This window comes from Canis lupus, chromosome 7, assembly GCF_011100685.1.
Source record: "Canis lupus familiaris isolate Mischka breed German Shepherd chromosome 7, alternate assembly UU_Cfam_GSD_1.0, whole genome shotgun sequence".
Classification (NCBI taxonomy): Eukaryota; Metazoa; Chordata; class Mammalia; order Carnivora; family Canidae; genus Canis; species Canis lupus.
In genome coordinates, this window is record NC_049228.1 from 48,144,287 (window position 1) to 48,151,650 (window position 7,364).

A 7,364-nucleotide genomic window follows, 5' to 3' on the forward strand; every position below is an offset into this window, starting at 1 on the left:
AGGTGAGTCCTCACTAGTGTCCCTTCAAAACAAAATGAGGTTTACAGAAAACGAAATAATGCAAGTTCTTCTTGGAGTGCTTTAAATTAGGTGCTAGGAAGTTAGAACTGGAAGGGCCTGGAAGATAACTTGACACACGCTTTATGCGTAAGGTGAAGTCCAGAGAAAAGAAAGTACTTGGGAGTCATATGGCTTGTTAGGAACAGAGCTGGGTGCTATACCTCCCCACTTCACTCTGACTATGGTCTGACACCCATCATGCCCCCTGATTAAGACACTATGGTGAAACAAAGTGGGCAATGTCATCTCTGCCTTCCTAAAAAAAATTGACCCAGATAAAGGGGAAGGTAGTAGATATAAGCTTCCTCCAAAACTTTTTATTTATCACATTAATTTCTATTATACTTCGGGCTAAGGAAATTATGCTTAATTAAATATGACTTATAATTTCACAATTAACTAAATGTTCCTTTTAGTCTGGCAAAGTGCTTTTAGTGCCAGCTCTAATATCCTCTTTCCCTGACATCATTGATCAAAAGTCCATCTGTGAAAATAAAATACACAATATTAAGACTTTTTTCTCTGGGTGATGGGGTTAAAAGGTAATCTTACTCTCTTGCATATATTTGCTGCATTTTCCAAGTTTTACGCTATAAGCATGTGTTATTTTCATTCAAAAAATAAATTTATAAGAGAAAAGAAACCAATCTTTAAGACATATGTTTAATAAGACCCTATAGTAGTTTCCCATGGGTGAGTAGCAAATTACTACAAACACAGTGGCTTAAAATAACAAATTTATTATCTTAAAGTTCTGGAAGTCAGATATTCAAAAAGGGTTGGTAGAGCCATGTCACTTTTAGAGGCTCTAAAGGAGAATCAATCTTTGCCTAGACTAGCTTTCATAGGCCACCTGCCTTACTTAGTTTCTTGCCTTTTCCTCCATCTTTAAAGCCAGCAGCAGAGCAATTTCAAAGTTTTCACCATCTCCTTCTCTCTCACTTCTGCTTCCATCACTGAATCTTCTCTAATTCTCTTCTGCTTTTCTTTTATAGACTTTTGTTATTACACCAGAGTCACCTGGATAATCCAGGCTAGCATTCCTACCTAAATATCCTTAACCAGATTGCACCTGCAAAGTCTCTTCTGCCATAAAGGTAACATGTTCACGGGCTCCAAGGATCAGGATGTGGACATCTCTGTGGGGGGGGGGGGGGGGGGGAGGGGACATTCATTCAGCCTACTCTAGACTGGTTTCTCAAGGCTTTCTGATGTCTTACAAACATTCTCAATCTCTCCTACTTCTGTCTCCATTTACTACTCCCTGTCTGATACACCCATGCATGCATAGACATAGACACACACACACACACACACACACACACCATTGCCTTTTCCTTTTATAAATATCTCTATAGGGTATATTTATGAATATTTTAAATATTATATCAATTTACATTATTTATCCCTCCCCCTCTGGACTTTAAACACTATCAGTGTTTTCCTCTTTGTTTCTCTCTCATTCTCCCTTCTTTTATTCAATGACCAAATTTGAATTGAGCACCTACATGGCCCCAGGCACTGTCTACATTCTAAAAATAAAGAGCCAAACAACACAGATAGGATCCTGCTCAGGGAACTTTCACAGTGGTAGGAAGAGTGCAATAAACCTGCTGACAAACACATCAGTAAAATAATTAGAATTTTTCCTAAATACTAACAGGAAACTAGGGAAGATATAAAGAAAGCATAATAGAGAGATGGATGGTAAGATCATCAATGAAGTCCTTTTTGAAGAGGGAAACTAAGGTTGGGGCCTGAAGTGGGAGAACAAGATGGAGTAAAACCAAAGCAGACCAAAGCACTGTGTATAAAGACTCCCTGAGTGATTTTCTAGAATATCTACAATGAAGCCATGAACAAACCAGCAGTATGTTGTGGCATAAGGACCAATCTGGGACTTGGGAGATAGAAATAATAGAGGGAATAGAGAAATAGGCCTCAGTTTCCTCATCCTTAATACTACAGAGTTGAGTAATATTCTGTTTGATGAATATGTATACAATTTTACTTCACAGTTTTAGGTGCACCATCATTTGGGATATTGAAAAGTCAAAGGCATTTGGCATTAATATCCTGCTATATTTAGATCGTGTGTGTGTGTGTGTGTGTGTGTATGTGTACAATAAATGTCAAGTTGGAAGAGCGTTTCATTCCAGGAATCATCAAATAGGCCAATTGACTGAAAAATAATTACAAGATTATTATGGCCATCTAAGCCCATGTTATTATCATTTCTGAAATGAGGCTTCTGATTCCTTTGTGCTCCTAATAAAAGTGCATGCACAGCCGAAGTTTATTGCCCTGATTCAGATATGCTGTCCACAGGCTGTGTTCATCCTTCCCCTGCCTCTCAACGCCGGGAAATTGTCTAACACTGCTGACCCCAATACAGTTTGGATTCTATTCAATACCCAGGAAAACATTATAGATCATTCTTATTTGATCATAACAAGGCAGCTCAGCCCTGTTTTATAATAGTCATAAGTAAAAATAAATAACCAATTTTGCCTGAATGAAATAAAATCAATACTTCTCCTTTGCAATATGCTTCTCGGGAAGAAAATCCACAAATTTGTCTCATTTCTAAAGGTCTGGTGGCAAATCAGAGGTATAAGGATTTTTTGTTTTCGCTTTTTTTTTCAAGTCAGCATAAAATGGGCCAAAACATAACATCCAGATTTTGCATGTGCCCAACAAGCTCCTAGTGACTCAAAGTAATTTTTACGGATGATTACAACAGATATATATCCTCGTGCCTGATAGAACAACACAATCTAATTCTTTTTTGTGACCAAGCATAACATAAAATGAGATTTATCTGTGTGCCCACAATATCTATTAGGTGCTGGGAGATGGAGATCAGGTGAGCTACCCGCTTATTCAGTAAGACATTATCACTGATAGTGTTCTGACACTTACAATAAATGCAGTTACAGCAAGCAGCCTGGCTATAAAAGTCATTTCTGGATATTTTTTTCCTTCTTAAAACACCCAAGTTTATAGTGCTAGTTATCAGGAGAAACTGTGAACCTTTTTTTTACAGGTATGCATCAACTTTTCTGATTCTTTTGTGAATTTGTAATTAAGGCATTGTACAATATAAAGGACATAAATATAATTGTGCACCTAACTTTGTTAAGGAACAGATAAGAAATAAGTAAAAGTCATATGCTTTTAGGGGTTAAAAGTATGTCTGTTTTCACCTGATGATTAGGCAAAAATAGAAATGAAGAGAAATAAATGCAATCTCAAATATTTTCATATTTAAAATGTTATAATGTTAGAATGTTTACTGTAATGTTTGTCAAGCAACTCAAAAAACTGGGGGAAGTTTGCATATTGCATAAGAACCAAATAAAAAGGCAGATAGCAATAAAATACATTATTTACTTTGTCAGGGCTTTTGGCTTGTTTGTTCCATTTTGGTTTTTTTTATTTGATTACTGAATATTATGGGAATAAACACACAAAGACAACAGCTTCCCTCCCCCCCACCCCAAATGCATTACAAGGTCATGGACTAGAGTTTATCTTTAACAGTTGAGGATGTCCCTCCTGTCTGATTAGTCCTTGCAAAATAGCAGAATCACCTACTTCCTAATCCTACCTCCTGGAAATCATGCAGTCCACTGTTCAGAAATACCATCGCATTTAAATATCACTTGAGTGGCATTAAACAGAAATAGAAATAGCACAATATCCATGATATATTTGAAACCTTGTTTTCTTCAGGGCTAAACAGGTATATTTTTTTCAAGAATACCTTTGTATGTATAATTATAGGAAGACATGTACAATGAAGTCTGAGTCTAAAATCTGAACTAAAGGCTAAGCATTCTGCCGTCAAGAAGACAACCCTCTTCCCATGTTCCACATTAGTCTGTAGGTCTCCTGGACATCAAAGTTATTTCCTTGGGAAACTAGTATTGCCTTCATCCTCTTCTGTATCCATTTATCAAAAATCATACCAGCCTTGAGGCAGAGTAAAATATAAGACCACCTCAAGTTCCAACTTTGGGAAAAATGGAATACTGGAAGGAAGCAGAGTACCTTTCCCTTCATTATGGGAAAAGGACTGAATAGAAGTTGAAACCTTGGGCTTTCTCCTTAATTGTACTGAAGTAGGCTAATGCATTAATCTCTCGTTCCTTCAATTCCTTTATAGATAACAAAAAGAGGTTAGCTTAGCTCCTCTCCAAGATTCCTTTTAGAATCCTTATGAATTCCCAATTTCAGGGCTCCTGACTAAGAAGCTATCTCCTTCTTCCTTTCAGCATGTGGCTCATTTCATATAAATGACCCAGAGTTGCAAAACCCTTCAATGCTTGCCAGCGCAGTGTGCATAGCTGCCCTCCATTTTACACTGCCTATGTCTCTATGACTGACTGCTTTGACTATGTGCAAGCCAGCCTCCTAGCAATTCATCTTATCTTTGCAAGCTGGCAACAACAATTTAGTGGTTAAGACAACTGGGGTAACCTGACCGTGAAATGGCCACTTTCTATCTTGCTCCACTTTGACATAACTAGCCTTTTGTTGTCTGATGGAGCTGAGCCCAATTCCTACAGTATTTAGCCCAAACCCTTAGTGTTCTTAGACTTATTTCAGAGAAGATGATGGAGAGGCTGCCAGCCATTTCCTCTCATACAGATAAGCAGAGAGGGGTATCACCAAAGTCCAAGAGATGGGCCATTCCAAGGGAGGACAACTTCGCACACTCTTCCACCCATGCTGAAGCAGGTACAAACCTCCTCTCCACGAAAAGCCAAAGCAACAGATGAAATGCAAAGATGACAGGTTTGTGAAATAAAGAACAATCAGGGAAAATGGAGGGAAAAGGCAATTAAAAGTTCAATACTTCAATATTCATAATAAATTTCTGCTTAATAAAAGAACACATTTGTCTTAGGAATGGTTAGAGGTCAAATTAATACCACTAGCTCAAAGGTCAGAGTCAAGAAACAATTCATGTTTATTCTAACACCATGGTACATATTTATGGAGCTATAAAGTTTTAAATGTCCTTTTGTAACAAGTGACCCCTAATAATGGAGATAGTTTTTCTTATGACATCAGTTGTCAGGATTGCTGACCTAGCCATTCTGGATAATACTGGACTGTAGACCATATTTTGAGAATCATTGTCATAACTAACTTTGACTTTTGGCAGTGCAAGAACAACTCTTAGGTTGAATATTACCTGAAAAAGCATATCTCACTTTGCAGAAGTCACTGACTATGCTTCTCTTCTATGTCACCCTATGGAACTTTGCTCGCTCCTTACCAAATGGCATAACAACCTAAAAAAGTGACATTAACTGTTTCCTAACTTCTTCGTAGGCTCAGGTATCAGCTCATTTAAATATTACAATAACCCTACTCTCAAGAAAACTGAACACATTTTAAGATTACAGAACTGCCAAGGGATGGTGCTGGAATCCTGATTCCAAGCCTAGTGTCTTTTCCACTGCACACCGAAGTACAACTCAAACAATTCACAGAGCTACTTTGGACAATCAGATTAATTCAATGGTAGCATTGAAAACACAAGAGTGAGGAATCTTAAGAAAATGGACCACAAAGAATACTCCTAGAGTAAGAGCTCCAACTCCACATGGTACCTGAGATGAGCACAATGAGATGGCACTCAGCACAGAGTTTCTTCCATCAAACCCTATTTCATAAGTCTTTTCCAACCCACGAAATGAAGATTTACATCAGCCATTTATGTGATTTTCACTGTGTATGGAGCATCTACCTTTAGAGAATGAATGAATGCCCTTTTCTCCTCTCAGTTACTTTCACCCCAAAAGATGACTGTGGACCACTGACACCTAACTACTACATGTTTATGACTTCGAATTTAGTATTAGTCAAAGCTAGGTATCACTCTTTAAAAGTAAAATAAATTTCAAAAAAATCTTTGTTCCCTACAACCATTGTGTGAATGGGCATCAATGAAATGAGCTGTGGTTGGATTAATTCCCCATTTCTGAAGTAAACTACTTAAAATAAAGTATGTGCATAGCATATATTAGGCCTCTGAAGGTCAAGTTGTAGAATCTGGCCACACCTTGAAATCTGTTGCCTGAATTCTCAGCACCATTCACTTCAAGGAAATAGAATGACAGGCAAATGGTCCTGACCAAAATAAATTGCTGTGCACATTCAGCCAAGCTCACAAATTTAAAAAAAGAAAGGAAGGAAGGAAGGGCAAGAAAACAAAAACAAAAACAAAAACATCTATTCTCACCAAGTAAAAGCAAACTCATCTGAATGGAAGCATGTCACTCCATAATTTTCTAAGAGTGAATACAATTTAAAACAAAGCCAGGATTTTTAATGAATATACTTAACAGGAAACCGAATTTTGGTGATGGAAGCATCCTGCTTTATTCACATGACTGTTCTGGGGATTTTGAGAGATGAATTTGTATTTTTCATTTCTGGGCACCAGAAATAATACTCATTGCCCCAGTGGATGTTCAATATGATGTGGGTCACACAGGTCATAGTTCTAAATGCGTCAGACCTCTGGAGAATTCACCCATGTTTCATGCATCATTTGTTTCCCTGGTTTAGCTAGACTTTTTGTCAAGAATCTTAACAATGTTATCATGCTATGATGAATTATTCCTACAAGAATAATATTTCCCTTAACTCACACATGTAGCTTTTTCTAAGGCTGTGTCCATATAATGTGCAAAGGGTTCATTGAGTGGTTCATATATGTCCATCAAAATATGTTTTTTTAATTCATGAGGCAAATATCCTGAGTGACTGCTTTGGAATGGATGTGACTTACTTTTCTTTTTGGCTTTGTGAAAATGTTGCCTTAGTTTTAACAAGGATTTGCTACAAATCCTAGAAAATGGACTTGTCAACTGACAGAGGTCTTTACATTCTCTGTGGTCTACTTTGGAGTGCCAGAGAGTTCAGTTTGGTGAAATTGTGCAGATAACTAGATTTTAAGCTTTGATATCTGAGCTCTAGAGTTCTACAGAAATGCACCAAGAATTTAATTAAAGAAAATTTAAATTTAAATTAATATATATTTGAACATTTTTAAATGGTAACAGTAACATTTACTCATAATTCCTATTTTGTTTTTATGAAAATGTTATTCTTCCACCTGTCACCTATTCATTTACAACCCTTTCTCCTTTCCTGGAAGAATAATATTCAAAACTTTAAGCTCTAAACCAGGAACAAAATCTCCAAAGCCTTCAACCCCACCCACTATTGGTGTGCTGACTTCAGGCCTGACTTGTTTACTACCATCTTGGGTGGTGAGAATAATT